Genomic DNA, 16,851 nt, shown 5'->3' with positions numbered 1-16,851 from the left:
CCTACTGGGCAGACTTCGCTGACTGACTTAAGTTTAAAAAAATAATAATTTAGGGCGCCATCCTATGCATGTTTAGACAGGGGGGGGAAGTACTACAACTCCCAGCATGCCCCAGCCAGCATGGCTGGGTGGGGCATGCTGGGAGTTGTAGTACTTTTGCCTGTCCTATGCAGGTTTAGACAGGGGAAAAAAAGTACTACAACTCCTAAGCAGGGGGGGAAAGTACTACAACTCCCAGCATGCCCCAGCCAGCATGGCTGGGTGGGGCATGCTGGGAGTTGTAGTACTTTGCCTGTCCTATGCAGGTTTAGACGGGGGAAAAAAGTACTACAACTCCTATGCAGGTTTATGCAGGGGGGAAAAAAGTACTACAACTCCCAGCATGCCCCAGCCAGCATGGCTGGGTGGGGCATGCTGGGAGTTGTAGTACTTTTGCCTGTCCTATGCAGGTTTAGACAGGGGAAAAAAAGTACTACAACTCCTATGCAGGTTTATGCAGGGGGGGAAAAGTACTACAACTCCCATCATGCCCCAGCCAGCATGGCTGGCTGGGGCATGCTGGGAGTTGTAGTACTCTTCTCCCTGTCTAAACCTGCATAGGACGGCGCCCTCGTTCTCATTCTGCCACGCCCGGCCATCTCGCTCTCGCGCGTGGTTGTGATTTCTCCGCCCCCATCCCCGTCAAAGCGCGCATGCTCAATGCTTCGACTGAAAATAAATAAATAAATAACCCCAATAAGACACATCGGGAGCCCGCCCGCCCTGCACGACGCTCCATCTCCTTCCCCTCCCCGATCCGGGTACACAAACCTCCAAACATCACTCTTTTTGCCCCGCCTCCTTCCGCTGGTGCGATTGGCCCCTTTCCCGGGATATCACTCTCCGCGCCGACGGCTCCCCGCGCCCCGGCCCTTTGCTTTAAGCCCCTCCTTTTTATTTTTTGGGTTGCGGTTGGCCGCCCGCTCGTGTTTCGTCGTCTTGCGTGAGGTAATTCCCCCACCACCGCTGCCTCGGGACCAGACCCGGCTGTGTCCCCTCCCCGTCGGTGGTGGGCGGGGAAACCCCGTGTCAGGGGCCGCCGCCATCTTGGGAGAAGTGTGTGTGTGTGTGTCTGTGAGGGAAGAGGAGGAGCGGCGAGCGGCGGCCGCGGCAACACTGCGAGAAGAAAGAGGCGGAGGAGGCCTGGCGCGCGCGCGCGCAGAGCAGTGGCGGAGCCGCCGCAAGACCGAGCCCGGAACGAGAAGGGGAGGAGACACCGCGCCGCCGCCGCCAGCCGGAGCCAAGCTGCCCAGTCACCAGCCCCTCGAGCCCAGGTAAACCCGCCAGGCCCGGCCCGGCCCGGCCTCCCTCGCCCCGGCGTTGCCTAGCGACGGGAGGGGGGCGCTTGGCCCCTCCCCCTGGCGGGGGAGCGCGGCTGGGAGGCGCGGGGGGACGCGCCCGCGGGGAGGCCGCCGCCGCCCCCGCTCCGTGGCGTGGCGGCGAGAGGCCTGCGGGCACCCGGGCCGCTCGAGGCCTTCCGCCCTGCTTCCTTCAGCCTTGGCGGGCGCTTCGCGGGGGGCCCTCCGCTCCCTGCGCCGGCCCGGGCCGCGGAGAGGCCTCCCTCGCCCGTGCGAGCCGCGCTCTGGTTCTCCCCCTTCTCTTGCAAGGGGTGTCGTTCAGTTACTGGGGGGGGGGGGGCTTGTACTTTTCCTGAGTGAAACGGGGCGTTGCAAGACCCCCTTGCCTTCTCCCTCGTTTCTCCCACCCTCTTCTCCTTCCCTTGCAAGGTGTGTCTTTCAATTACTCCGGGGGGGGGGGAGGACGGGACTTGGACTTCCCTGAGTGAAAGGGGGCGTTGCAAGACCCTCTTGCCTTCTCCCTCGTTTCTCCCACCCTGTTCCCCTCCCCCTCCCTCCCTTGCAAGGTTTCTTTCAATTACTGGGGGAACTTGTACTTTCCTGAGTGAAACGGGGCGTTGCAAGACCTTCTTTCCTTCTCCCTCGTTTCTCCTACTTCCCTTGCAAGGTGTGTCTTTCAATTACTCCGGGGACGACGACGACTTGTACTTTCCTGAGTGAAAGGGGGCATTGCAAGACCTTCTTGCCTTCTCCCTCGTTTCTCCCACCCTATTCTCCTCCCCCTCCCTTCTCCTTCCCTTGCAATGTTTCTTTCACTTACTGTGGTGGGGGGGACTTGTACTTTCCTGAGTGAACCGGGTGTTGCAAGACCTTCTTCCCTTCTCCCTCGTTTCTCCTACCCTCTTCTCCTTCCCTTGCAAGGTTTCTTTCAATTACTGGGGCGGGGGGACTTGTACTTTCCTGAGTGAACCGGGTGTTGCAAGACCCTCTTCCCTTCTCCCTCATTTCTCCCACCCCTGGAATTGCTTTTGCGGAGTTTAGCAGACCTCGCTTCCAAAGAAATTGTGCGCAAGTCTTGGAGAAGTAAGCCCCACTGAGTTCAGTGGGCATTACTCATAGGCAAGTATGTGTAGGGTTGCAGTCTTACAAGGCTACAGATCGTCTTGTCCTGGTCTCTCCTTTGTCTTCTCTCTCCTCCCAACATAAATTGTAAGCTCTTGAGGGAAGGGACCCAACACCTTGCATGTCAATCTTTGGAAAGTGGCATGCACGTTAATATTATAATGCCATCAATTTCTACTGCTTGGGACAGTTACCAGAGAGGTATCCATATTAATTTGTGGCAGCAATAAAAAAGTATTGTTGCACCATAAAGATTTATTGTGGCAAAAGCTTTTGTGGACTGTACCATAATAAATTTTTAAGGTGTCACACAATGAGTGTTTCTCATTGACATACTTTTAAGGTGTTTAGGATTGCAGCCTTCGTTCCCTAGGGTTGTAAGTGTAAATCCACTGCTGGAGAGTAATGTGTGTTAGCCCATAATTTATATAGGCAAACTTTCTGCCTTTATTTGAACTCTTTACTTAGGTGTCTTGCTGTCCTCGCTGAGTCCTGAAGGTGATTGGAATATACATCCAGTACGCACCTGTGTTCTTTGCACACAGATTTCTGGTATGTGTTTATCTGTGTACCAATTCAGAGTAACACAGACCTGTGTGTGTTAGGGTGTGTCTGGGGCACATCACCTTTCATGACCCATCTGCCTGTTAAGGCATAGTGGGCATGCCTCTTGTTGTATATGCTGAGGACAGGCATTGCAGAAGGTTGCCCTCTGGGGTGCTTCACACACGATATTTTCCTAAGTGGGAATAATTTCTTTGGTAAGGAGAAAAACATAGATGGCACTAATGTGCAATGAATGTTGCAAAATATGCACTTGCCTGTGTTGCATGTGCTACATGTGCTAGGGATCCATGATGCGAAGTGGCCTTGCTTGTAATGTGTGCAACATGTAGCTGCATAAAATGTGCTAATTGTGTTATGCCTGTGTAAAACACAATGAAGAATGTGCATTTTAATGGCGCTTGCTGTTCCTGAACAATTGTCATTCTAAATGGGTTACAGATACAGGAAATACTTGAAATAGCACATTTAGACTTGAGTCTGAACTCAAGGTGATGCAGAGTACCAGTATATACTGCACTAATAGGTTTGCTGATTTCCACTGCTTAGGCTTCAACTTTTAAACTACATTACTCTAGTATAGCAGTAGGGAACCTGGTGCCCTCCAGATGTTGTGGGCTACTACTCCCATAAACCCCAACCAGCATGGTCAGTGGTCAGGGATTATGGGGGTTGTAGTCCAGAATGTCTGGAGGGCCCCAGGTTGCCTATTCCTGTTGTAGTACAACTTTTTAAATAAGAGATGCTGTGGATCAAGTGCTTCTGTTCTTGAGGTGGAGGATGAACTGTGTATGCTCTTTTTCTCATTCTGTATGTAAACAGTAGATTCTTAATGAAGGATAGGCTGTGCTTGTTTGTACATTCACTTTTCCTATGAGCATTTGGTGTGAGTGTAAGCAAGCTTTTTATATGTATGCTTCAACTTCAAATCAACATGGCAGGAGGCTCTTGCTAATAAAGAAAAAAGGCAATTAAGGACCCTACCACCAGAGTGGGCAAACTTGGTATAACACTTTACATTTTTTTTCTAATTTGGAGAAGAGTTTAATGCTGTACATAAGAATCCTGGAAGATACTAATTGTCTCTCCCCTCCCCGCCCCTCAGTCAATATGTTTTAATGGAAAACTTCATAGTGAGGGACTATGCTAAAAAGTCTGACATCTGGTTGCTAGGTTCTTTCTGTCCACCCTGCTTATATGCTTTTCTCTTATTGAAATAGCTAGTTTCTGGGTAGGAAACTAAGGCTGCGATGTGGATCCTATTGAACTCTAATTCTGAGTAAACATGCATAGGATTTTACTGTAAAGTACCCCAGAGTCTGTCTTTTTCTTTTTCTTGGTATTCCATCAGCAGTCCCTGAAGGCAACTGGAATTGTAATCTGTGCAACAAGGGCAAGGACATGTGTATGAGTGGCTGCCCCATTGTTGCGAAACGCCATTCCTTTGGAGACTTGCCATAATCTGAGCATCTCTGGGAAGCCTTGTCAGATTTTCCTGCTTGTGCTCCCTTCTTGGTGGCTGTAGCTACATAGGGGAGTGGCTTGGCATATGTTTCTGGCTCAAGTAATTAATGAGTGTTAGATTTCATATTGTTTTCTGTACTGAGCTCTGAGTTTTGTGCCCATAACATCTGTATTGGACCACAAATTTTCTAAAAGCACTGTTGCCATAGAAATAATTGTATAGCATCCAGGATCTTTAATATAGAAAAGTCCTCACTAGAGCTTCATCCTTAAGCACGCTTGGGAGTGAGTTCCATCAAGATAGGACTTTCGAGTAAGTGTGCACAGAGCAGGGTTGCAAGTTGCTTGGGGGTTGGCTGGGTGTGTGCAAGGAAGCACTTTTTAAGTCTTGCATGCTGCTTAAGACTTTGAGGTCACCTTTTGGCTTTTCCCTAAGCTGAAGTTTAATGTACCTTAGGATAGAGAAGCATACACCTTACATGCATGGCCTAGTTTTCACTGAGGCAGTAAACCTGTGTCTGGGCTGTAAAACTTCATCATGCAGGTCACATATTGGAATGCTTGTTCACACACACATAGATGTAGACACACACACACACACTCACTCACTCTCTTTCTCTATATAGAAAACTGGCATGTTTATCTTATTTTTATTTCTTTAAAACATTTCTTGTCTGCCTTTCATGTTGAGGCAAAGGGTTCCAACCTAGCTTTTTCCCCATCATACTAGTCTTCAGTGTATAAGAATCTTTCCCCCAGGTCCTCCATGGAGTAATAATCTATCCAACATGTGACACCCCCAGCCTTGCAGTCTGAAATGGTATAGCCCAGCAATAGGTTCACTTTTTCAGTGAGAATTAGGCTTGTGACTTAAGGCCATGTTGCCAAGACTTTGTGGCAAGCAAAGAATGGAGCACATGAATGTGTTTTTATGGTGTTGGTCACAATATATCTACATACTCTGGGTGTGTTAATTCAGATTCCTTGAAGGCAGCCTTCCCCAACCTGGGGTTGGAGCCAGTTGGCTAGTTCGCATGTCCTGTGTGCAAGCTGCTTCCAGTTTGCATAAACAACCCACGAACATCCAGTTCATAGTTTTAAGTGTGACCTCCGAACTCTTGAGTAGTTCAACTCTGTGTTTATGGGGTAAACAACCCAGAGTTAACCTAACAACTCATTGTAGGTGAACTCTGGGTTAATTAACCCACAATTTAGCACTGTGATGTGCTAACTGGGTCAATGTTAGCCTAACCTAAGTTCCATTCACTTCAGTGAGTCTGCTTTAAGTAGGATTAATATTAGATACAACCCCTGGTGTTCTCCAAATGTTTTGGACATCAGCCCCAGCCAGCATTACAGATAGTCAGCAATGCTTGGAGTTGTATTCCAAAACATCTGGAGGGCACCAGGTTGAGGAAGACTGCTTTAAGAGCTTGCCTTCTCTAGAGTACAGTTAAGCGTGTATATTCCATACATACAACATTATGTGAAAAGTTAGTCAGATCCTAGACTTTTAAACAGAGTGAGTATGAATAGTGTGTTTTTCCTTCATCAACATATTACCAATTCCTCCCCGCACCCCTATGTGTTAGTCTGGAGAATGTATTATGTCACTACTAATGACATAATGGTTTGGAGAGCCCTGGTAACTGCAAATCTCTAACTATACATACCTGGCCAAGTAGCCACAGTAGTAATAATAGGACAGGAAAAATCTTAGAACTTGGCCATTCAGATACCTATGTATCTCCAGAAGAATATGCAAGGGGAAATGCATATCTGCTTGGTGCACTGATGCTGTTGTTTGAAGGCTGTACCTACAGAAGTTAATAGCTATGTTTGGACATCAAATTTAACCATGGTTTGTAATTACAGGAATGATCCTAACCTCCCCCCAGGCTGACATAATCCCCTCTTTCCTCCTCTGCAGCTGTGAGTAGGAGATCAAAAACTTTTGCTTCCATATTTGATTAACTGCAGTTTAGTGCATTCAAACAAACTGTAGTTAAACTATGGTTTGTTGAAACAAGCCAGCTTCATAAACCGAAGTTAAAATTAACCACAGTTTATTGGATTCAGATGGGAAAAGAAGCAGTGGCTAATTAAAAATGGAAGCAAAAGCTTCCAAACATCTCCTCGCACCTGTGCTGGAGGAGTCTGGGCACATGCAAGCCTGAGTGGAGGCTAGGCTTCTTCCTGTTGTGATAAACCATAGTTTATCATGATGTCCGAACACAGCCATGACCAAAAAATGACACAGTAACTTATTGGGTGCTGTGCCCTTACAACTGGTAATAAATACGCAGTCACTTTGGTCAGGGAAATGCCTTCTGAAACCCCTCAGTAATTATAGTTGCTCAGATGACACAGGCTGCACAAATCCTCTTTACTTCAATGGGTTGCAGTCCCACTAACTACTTAGTGCTTGGTCAGGTAAGTATTCCCAGCAGCATTATAACTCTGATCCAAAAATGGACATGTATGAGGCCTTTGTTAACAGGCTTGATCACTATTTGCTTTGTCTTGCAATACTGAACTGGCACCAAAAGTATTGATTTAGCCGGGTAACAGGGGGTGGTAGTGGTGGTTCATCTGAAGGGGGATGGTTTTATTTTTGGTGGCTCAAGGATGGCCATTTTCTGTTTTTAGACATTGTCCTACTGTTAGAAGGAAGTCTTTTGTATAAAATTGAGGGCTCCAAGATTTATATAGTGCTGTTAAATGGAATTCAGGGGCACAAGACAGGTGAATGTATGAGATAGAACAGGGGTCCCAAGGACAAGGCAGAAGTGGGGTCTGAACCCCAAAACATAAACCCATTCTTTGGAACCCACAGCTTTCTGCTACAGCACCCATTTCTGAGCAAGCAAACTGATAAGACTCGGAGACAAGTAACTTGGCCAAGAATGCCACTTAGGGCCCAGCGGTATTCTGGGAAATAAAGATGGTGCTGGAAGTTGGAGCATGTCAGACTCCTAGTTTAATTTTTTGAAAAATCTAAAAAAATGAAAATCAAGAGGGGCAGGGAGCCTGGTTGGCACCAAGAGATGGGCCCATGGGCACCATGTGGGAGACCCCAGAGATGGAAGATGTATTTGATGTTCCTTTACAAAGTTATTCTAATAGCCCCTTAATCTAGGTGCTGGCTTTTTTCTGTATTGTGGGTGACAATTGCAAAGAGTTAACAAGACAGAGTAGCACAAAACTAATATGGACTTGACCTGAAATGGTGTCATTCATAAATACAGCAGTCTGTCATGTATAGCATTACAGTGTTGCCTTTGCTGTAGTATAGTGTCCATGCTCTTCAGTACAGAGTTGATAAATTCAAATCAGGTGATCAAACAGCATGTGTGTTGTGCTTAGTAGTCACCTTCTGCTCTTGAGAAATAACATCTGAGTAGAAATTGAGAATGACATAAAAACCAAGCTTCAGGCGCTAGTTTATTATAGCTGGACGAGACCCGGTAGTTGTGCAGTCCAGTCTTCTGGCTGAGATAGGATATCCCATTTCTAAATTATCCCTTCAGATGCTGCTTTGTACTTTTCCTTGAAAGCCTGCAACAAAGTAGATTTCATAAGCAATTTAGGCAGTTTAAGCTTATTTTGGCAATAGTTTGTAATAAGTGTGTGTGTGTGTGTGTGTGTGTGTTGGGGGCAGGGGGATGACTTATCTTCCTCATCTTTTCAGAGCCTGACTCCTCTCTCTCTCCCCCCTCTCTCTTTCTTTTAAAAAAATGTAAATCTGTCAACATCTCATCCACCACTGCTATCATTTTTATGTTATCTGCTCCCCATCTCAACCAGTGTTTGCATCTGCCTGCTTTAATTGGTTAACATGGCATTCTTCCTTAATGAATTTCCCTTTACTGCTGTCCTTCTTGCCCAGTCTTCTTATCATAGAATCATTCCTTTCATATCATAGAATCATAGGCTTGGAAGGGGCCTACAAGACCATCCAGTCCAACCCCCTGCTCAGTGCAGGAAGCCTGATTCCCACGCGGTTTCCCATCCAGGTACTAACTAGGGCTGACCCTGCTTAGCTTCCGAGATCAGGCACATCCAGCCCTTTGCTTGTTTAAATTTGGATTTTAACCCCTCCTTTGAAGTATATCCAGTCCTACCCAATTTCTAGTGTAAACTTAAGATGCTTGTATTTGATGGTAGTTGTACAGACTGGCTAATGTAGAGTAGACTTGTCATTGACTCTGCTTGATGGAAATGCAGAAAATTAAGCTTAGTATGCATGAATCATTGTGGTTTTGCAATCGCATGAGTACTTCCTCCTTAAATAGAAAGGGCAGTGTATTGGATTCCCTTCCCCTGTGGTCTCTGCTATATCTTGAACTTGAAGGTGGATGCCCCAGTGCTACAGTCCCTTTACAGAGAAAGGAATAGAAGGAGACCAGGATAATAAAAGACTTAAAAAAAAATAGGTGCATGTCTTTGAGAGGAAGCTACAGCAGAGGCTGTGAAACCATAACCATGGGAGTAGTCCCCATACTTATACCCAACTTCCCTTACTTCACACTGGCACCATTGTTTAATGTTGTCAGGGCTTCTGTTGAAAGATTGCAGGGCTACATTAAGCATTGCTTCTTTGTGTCTGCCTAAGCCCCATCTATTAATTTTGCCTAGCTGCGAGCAGTTTATGCCCTTTCAGGCCTGCTTTTCCTCTGGTGAAGGGCATCTTTCCTGCCCAGTACATCCGTTCTGTTAAGCAGAGAGATATGGGTGGAGGTGCCTGGAATGAGCCCAGAGCCCTCTTCTTCCTTTTCATCAGGTTATTGGTGCTGTGAAGCAGTTTTATGATGTTATGAGGGAAGGTGTCCTGGAGTCCCAAGAAAAGTTAAAATCTGTTTTGGCTGTGCATAAGTGCTTGGGCACACCTAAGTCAGCTTTCTGTGCAGTGTTAAAAAGCTGCGGTTTTCAGTGTAGCTTGTACAAAATACTGCTAAAATGTGCACTACATTCAGATATCGATGCCCCGGTCTCCTGACTCCGATCACAACTTCTGCTATGCTTGATGGTGATGGGCAAACAGAGTGTGAGTAGCCACCAACCATAGCAGAAGTTGTGATCACTGTCATCAGTGTACAACCATTGGCATTGCAGAGCAGTGCATGCCTGAAGATACAGACTATAGAAGAATAATTGGAGGAGCATGATAACTATTAGGGGCAAGTTTTGAAAACTAGCACAATATCGGTAAAACTTCAGGGATTCAGAAATAAGAGCCCAAATGCGTGGTTTGCTAAAAGACGTTTCCTTCCAAGGATTTGTAAATGCTTCGCAAATCCTAGCACAATTATGCTTCTCAACAGGATTATAAGAAGTCCTCTTTTGGGAATTTAGTCGGGTGTAATTCAAAATCCTATTTTGGGTTTGAAAACTGCTATTGTTTATGCTGCAGGTATCAAACTGAGTTTCCCTTGGAGGCTGTTCTCCAGCAGAGCGACTCTGAATAAAACATGGGGATCGAGAAACCAGAGGGCGGGGGGTAGGGTAGCAAAATGAATATGTTCTGGCAAGACTTTTACTTCCCTTCTTCTCTCTCTTCCCCCTTTCCCCCAGTTTAAAAACAAATATTACGTGAAGGGTTGGGGAAAGATGAGAAATGTGTGTGGGAGCATAGTGTTAAGTAGATTCTGTCTTGAAATTAACTTGTTTTGAATTACTCTTACTCTGGGCAGAGAGAGCTTATGTAGCACCATGGCTAAGAATTTGACAAACTGGGAAGTTCCCAATTCAGTGCAAACTTACTAAGTAGCCTTAGGCAGTATTGCTTCTCTGCTAACCATGTTAAAGTGGTAATAGTCGTAAGGATTTCTGAGAAAATGTAGCAAGTGCTGTATAAAGGATGCTGAGTAGTCACTTAAAGATCCCCTTTAAAGTGGAAGATGTACTTGGGAATTGTGCATTTATCCCATGCAAATGCAGAAGCCATGCAAAATGTCTCTGGCATCCAAATGAGTTTTTGTGGCACAGTACTTGGGCATCCTTGGGAGCCCTGTATCCAGCTGGTCAACATCAAGTCCCTGATGCCAGCATACTGTCTTGTAGGCTTAATCTCTGAAGTGTCTCATTAGGCTGGCAAGTTTAGATGGCGTTCTGTAAGCAGGTATGGTTTGCTTATATTCTAAAGTAGGTCTGCAGTGGCTTGTGTTCTACCATGAAATGTATGTTTGAGGGTTGCTGGGTTGGAATGAAATATTTGCACGTAAGTACTCACTACAACTTAAATACTTGGTAGAGTTTGTCTTTTTTTGTACTGAAGAACAACTCAGTTGCCTCAGCCTGACTTTCAGTATGTATATTCTAACTCTGAGGCAAAGTTTTAATTCAGCATTGTACATAATATGACTTGCATTGTATGCTGTACTGCAGCCTTCCCCAAACTGGTTCTCTCCAGAGCTGTTGGACTGTAACCCCATCATTCCCAGACAGGATTGGCCATGCTGCCTGGAGATAATGGGGGTTGTAATCAAACACATCTGAAGGGAACCAGTTTGGGGAAATCTGCTGTATGTAGTATATTTGGTACATAACAGTATACTCCTAAGACTGGTTTTGAGAGTGTGTGCAATACACTGGAGATGTCAAGTATCTGAATATTAAAAATGAGTTTCAACATGTTTTAATCTGTTTTCTTAAACATATACTTGCAGCATATGAAGGTTAAAGATCACATATTATGATAGCATTGGTGAGCATAGCACTTTAGGGTGGGATAAGTGGAAAAAGAGGTATGTTTTCCAAGGGGCTTAGAATCTAAATTTCAGCAGCAGGGTACCAAATCAGGAAAGAGGAGGCCCGTTAACAAATGCATCTTCATGAACATTGATTAAAGAACACAGCCCAGCCTCATGAAGAGTTCTGGAGAACATGAAAGCTTGGTCACTGTTCTGTAACATTTTAGTTGGTCCTCATAAGGGTATTTCCCAACTGTGAATTCGTTTTTTTTGTACAGATCAACGAGGCCACCTTTCGCTTTTTTTCCCCCAGAGCAGCATATTTGACGGGTGTGATGATGCACGAATACTCTGGGGCGGGGGGGACATGTTGTGGGGGAAGCTCTCTGGTTGCGGCACCCACATTGCAAAGGAAAGTGTCATCCTCCATGGCCAGCATGGAAACACAGGATAGTAACTTTTTAGCAGGCTAGTTTAAAAAGGAGAGCCTTCTTTACTAAGTGGGCTGGCAGAGGAGGGATGGGCTTTACTTTCTCTGTGGCTGGCATCAGAACCAATTGGACTGGTGGAGGAGGGCCAGAAACCCATCCCTCCTCCACCTGCCGTTTCATTAACTCACTCACCTGCACACCTTGTTGCCTATGGCTGTCAGGCAGCTTGTTAAGCTAGAGATGGTCACCATCTTTCGAAACTGGCTTATTCCTAGAATTTGGGTTTGTAAGATTTGCCCCTGATAATCGAGCCCTTCATTCCAAAATGTGCTGGGCTCAGTCATAAAAAAATTTCACTGGCACCTTTGAGAACATGTTCTTTTGCATCCTGTCCCTGCTTCCCTTCTGGTATTGTATGTTCTATGGCTACTAGGCAACTTTAACGAGGCTGAGTGGATGCAAGCAATCATAAGTCTTGGAATCAGGTAGATAGTAGCTCACATTAATGCCCAAGAGTCCTTAGTTTCATGATCTTGTGTTAAAGGAAGTAGTCAGAATATTTCTTGCAGGGAAATGGCAGAATTGACTCTAAGTTAGTGGAAGTAAGCCATGCGTTCATGTGTTAACTTGTTAGGATTTTCTGATACTGGCTGGGTGTTCGATGTGGCATGTTCTGCTACGATTTTACCAGGAAGCCTGGAAGGTGCATTTGGAAAGTCTGCAGTATCTGGGTGTGTCCACTGTGGGGAAAGCTGCCATGATATTTTGTTGGAGAAATAAGAAGAGTTAACAGGCATCTGATGCTGAAGCAGCCTTTTAAAAGAAAGGTGTTGGCAAATGCAGTGGTAACTTCAGCAAAAGAACCGAGACTGAAAAAATGCCATGAACTTTAAAGTATTGGCTCTTGAGTTCTCCAGGGACCTAGGATCTCTCCTCTCATTATTGTATGTATGCAGCTTCATTATTTAAGACAGTGGGATAAGATGCAGGATAAATTTAACCATGCATAGTGGGAACATGTCATGTTTATGGCTCATGTCATAATTTAAACCTATATTAAAGTTGTGGAGAATTTGAGTTCTGCACTTTCCTAAACGCTTGTGCAGTGCAAGGGCGTAGAACCTCAGGGCCAAATCTAGCCCCCTAGATTTCCCCAGAAGGCCATGCCTGCTTCCCCCTCTTTCCCACAATCACCAGTTGTTGGGTGGTTGTCCCCCCTCCCATTCCAAAGGGTTGAAATGCCTCTCCTGAGGCTTAGTTAATGGCAGTAAGAGCTTTAAGGTAAAATCTGCTGGCATATTTGTTTTTTTGGCCATGCCTCTTTTGTCTTCAGCCCCATCCACTCCTGGAATGCAGCCCTCAAGAGCTTCTCCAAAATCAAATTCGGCTCTTGGGCTGAAAGAGGTTCTGCACCCCTGGTGTAACGACTTCCTTAGAGCTAATCTGGAGACAGGGGTGTATGGCTGGCTTTTAACAAGATAATATACAATGCCCTCTTATTTTATTTAATTTTTGCAACAATGTCCATAAAAATGACCAGTCCTCAAAAAATTTAGGTTGCCTGCCTGGCTAAACAAAGTAATTTGGTACAAAGGTCTGGTATAAACTTGAAACCATATGGTACAACAATGTTGAGCTGTGTCTGGCCAATGCCTGCATGGGAGGCCACCTGAAAACCCCATGAACATCCCTTTGAGTTCCATAATGGAAGAAAGTAAGGCTGTAAGTATTAGTGGTCTAAAGGGAAAAATAACACTAACTTTGATAAAGCAAAGGGCTGGATGCGCCCAGTCTCGTCTGATCTCGGAAGCTAAGCAGGGTCAGCCCTGGTTAGTACTTGGATGGGAGACCACCTGGGAATCAGGCTTCCTGCATTGAGCAAGGGGCTTGGACTCAGTGGTCTTGTGGGCCCCTTCCAATTCTATGATTTTATGAAAGCATCCCCACACGGTCAGCCGGAGGCAATAGGTATTTGCAGACGACTAGATAAGTGGCTGTTTTGAAGCTTGCTCTTATTAAATATCTATGGTGCTCTGAATTCTTGTTGCACAGTGTTAGGAAAAAATCCTGGGTGTTTGAAAACATGATGTTTTCCTAGAGACTGGAAATCTTAGCAGCCCTGTTATGCGCTACATCAGTGGAGGCTTCATTACTGAGATTGCAGGTATAAGGTGACCATTGTACAGCTCAGTTTTAATCGCATGTACTTGAAGTAAGTCCCTCTGATTTCAGTGGAATGTTGTTTCAAGGATGCTTATGATTATACCCTTATTCCAAGATCTCAACATATGTACTGAGTCCATACCCCTCTATTCCATCAAAGGTATCTATTGTCTTTTTTTTACCCAAGATGACATAAAACAATGCCCAGTAAATATTTAGCGTGGAGACTGACAATCCTAGGTGTTCCTATTCTCTTTGAGAGAGGGGAAGGAAACGATCACCAGAGATAATTAAGGCAACAAAGGCTGGTGGCTTTTGCTGCAGATATGAATCAGGAGGATGCAGTCTTGCAGAGCATGTTGAGTTCTGAGCTTTGAATACCATGGAGGAAAACAGCCTAGAAAAACAGGGTTAACCACATTTAACATATGAGTGCAAAATATTTACCACAGACTTTGCCTGTCTGCAACTACCTTCTGAAAGATTGGTATAGGCAGACAAAAATTGTGGCAGGGTGCTTTGAGCAATGAATCTGGCAAGTTACTTTGCAGCAGGTGTCTGATGGTAGTTACAGGGTTTCGTAACTGTTCACACCCGTATACTGAATTGGCTCAAGCAAGTATGCACATATCCTTGTTGGCTAATGAGCTACTGTCATTCATGAGTCACACAAAGGTTGGGAGCAGGTTGGCATTCTGTTGGCCCAATCAAAACAAGACTATAGCATTGTTTGGTTGGAGCTCATGGCTCCCTACCAGTGAGGTTGTGTTTTTACGGATCTGCCATCTCATTGGAGCACTAAGATGTTAAAATTGCTAAAAGAAGTGAGTAAAGGAGGCAAGTGGGAGCAAATAATCCAGAATCCTGGCTTAACATTCTGTGCAAACATGGCCATTGCCTGTAAAACTATTTTTTTTTTGTAGTGTCGATATGCCTTTGAAGTAGCTACAGAAGGCAAAGAGCTTCTTTCTCACTACCCAAGAATAAGGAGTATGACCCGGTTTCATTACACAACAAATGTTGAATGTGCCAGCATAAGGGGGCCGTTTCTGTACCATCTTCTGGCAGATACCCTGCGTGTGCTGTATTATGTTCAATTGCATCACTCTTCACATTTGGCAGAACTGCAGCCATTTCTGCAATTGAAAATAAGAACAGTATAAAATAGACAATAAAAGTCCTTGTAAAGAAAGAATCTTACTGCGAGATGTTAAATTTGACTTAATTTTGGCTTCTGCTGCTTGTCCAGTACTTCAGATTACCCATTTAACTATAGATAGCATCTATATGCTATCATATATATAGCATATGCCTAGTGCACTACACTTTTCAAAATACCAGTGTTTCTGTTCTTGCTGATTTTAAAGGCTGATGTGCTTTATGTGGAATGACATTATATTAAATTAGGCTGGCCACTCTTAATGGCTGGGTTCACACAACATGCTAAGCCACCCTGTGAATAAGCCAGGGTGGATTGGTTGTTCACAGAACAACCTACGGTATGCCCGACAGATGATTGGGTTTGCCATGGCTTCTTCTCCCCCTCAGTCCACCATCTGGCTCTGGCACATACCCCAGGCGCCTTTGCAGCAGAACCTGTCCTGTCTCCTCATCCTGGCCCCCTCCCTGCTCCAGTCGCTACCTCTTTTAATTTGAAGTGGAGTAAATAACATACAAGGAAATTGACAAGGCAAGCCTGCCAATAGGCTAATTTGTGCACAGTTGCCAACCTGGGGGGGAAATAATACTAAGGGAGAGGAGGAATCTATTTGCGCAGTTGAGAAGCACTGAAAAGGGGGGGAAACGCAAGAGCAGTAGGTGCAACCAAAGGGGATGGGGACAATATCTCCCACTTACCAATGAAATCCTTTCACTATTAAGTGTTGAACTGACACTTGTCAGTGTCTTCCTCCCATTAGACACTTCCCTGAGTCTCCAGCCAGTCCAGAAAGGGGAGATAAATTGCTCTTGAGAAGGAGCCGTGAAAAGGGGTGGCAAGCTAATATCTTCCCTTTCTAGACTTGTCAGAGACTCAAGGAAGGGTTGAATGGGAGGAGGACACTGACAAGTGTCAGTTCAGTAATGAGAGGATTTCATTGGCAAGTGGGAGATATTGTCCCCCCCCCCATCCCTCTTGGTGCATCCACTTCTCTTACCTTGGCATTCCTTTTGACTGCTGAAACATACAAGGAAATTGACACAGCAAGGCTGCACATATCAGACAGCGGAATCTGTGCTCTTGTGAAAGAACAGGAAAAAAAAAATACGGCCCCATTTGTGTGCTTCCAAAAGCCCCAAATATTTTTTTAAAAGTGGCAAACAAGTGATGATCCCTCCAAAGTGCTGTTTGGGCATCAGTGGATGGGCAGTCACTGATGAGGGAGGCTGGAGGTGGCACTGGTGAGATTGCAAAGTGCAGCATGGGCTTTTTTGCCATTCCTGCCAAGCAGCTCTGTAACCAATCCCAGCAATCCATGACAAAGTCACTCTCCTGGGTTCAGTCAACATGACAACCTACCATGAATATGAACAACCCTACAACAAGCCATGGGTTCTCAGGATGGCTTGTTCGAGAAAAATAAGACACCCTTTGGAAAACGCACTGGGTTCGGCTGCCTGTGGTGGGGCTGTCATGTTGTGTGAATCCAGTTGAAACTGCTTTATGCTGAAGTATTTTCTACTGATGGGAAGATTCATAAGTGGGGTGCAAATATGTGCATTGCTCCTCTAAGCATGGGCTTAAGATAGATGCTTTTAATTAGAATTGTAGAGCCTACTCAGATCTTCTACTAGCATTTGGTTCTGTGCAAGTAGTTCGTTCTTCTGCATGCAGGGGAGAGGCGGCAGGAGTAAAATTTAATTATGGTATCTGACAAAGTGTAGATTTACAACTAGAAAGTAGCTGACCCTTTCCCTCCTTCCTTTGAAGCAGTCAAATGATGCAGGAGTAACACTTTGAAAGTTTACAATTTACGCTTGCTTGTAAGCTCCTATTTTCAGTTTCCCTCTTGAGGAAACGTAGCTGCTTATGTTGATCCATTAGAAAAAAAAACCAAAAGTAAACGTAGGGTAATACCT

The 16,851-nt window shown here is 45.2% G+C and overlaps 1 protein-coding gene across 1 annotated transcript in view; it reads left to right on the top strand.

Annotated features, from left to right (window-relative positions):
- The first annotated feature begins 1,097 nt into the window (after window positions 1–1,097).
- RAB14 (RAB14, member RAS oncogene family) overlaps window positions 1,098–16,851 on the top strand; it is a 40,149-nt gene continuing 24,395 nt past the window's right edge. Inside the window, exon 1 of the mRNA XM_084821318.1 lies at window positions 1,098–1,313. The gene's annotated coding sequence lies outside the window, so the exon portion shown is untranslated. The remainder of the gene's footprint in view (window positions 1,314–16,851) is intronic.

This window comes from Heloderma suspectum, chromosome 14 (assembly GCF_057233095.1).
Source record: "Heloderma suspectum isolate Gila_16-S chromosome 14, 16-S_ref, whole genome shotgun sequence".
Lineage (NCBI taxonomy): Eukaryota > Metazoa > Chordata > Lepidosauria > Squamata > Helodermatidae > Heloderma > Heloderma suspectum.
The sequence above is the reverse complement of the archived record's forward strand: the minus strand, read 5'-3'. Positions and strand labels throughout refer to the sequence as shown.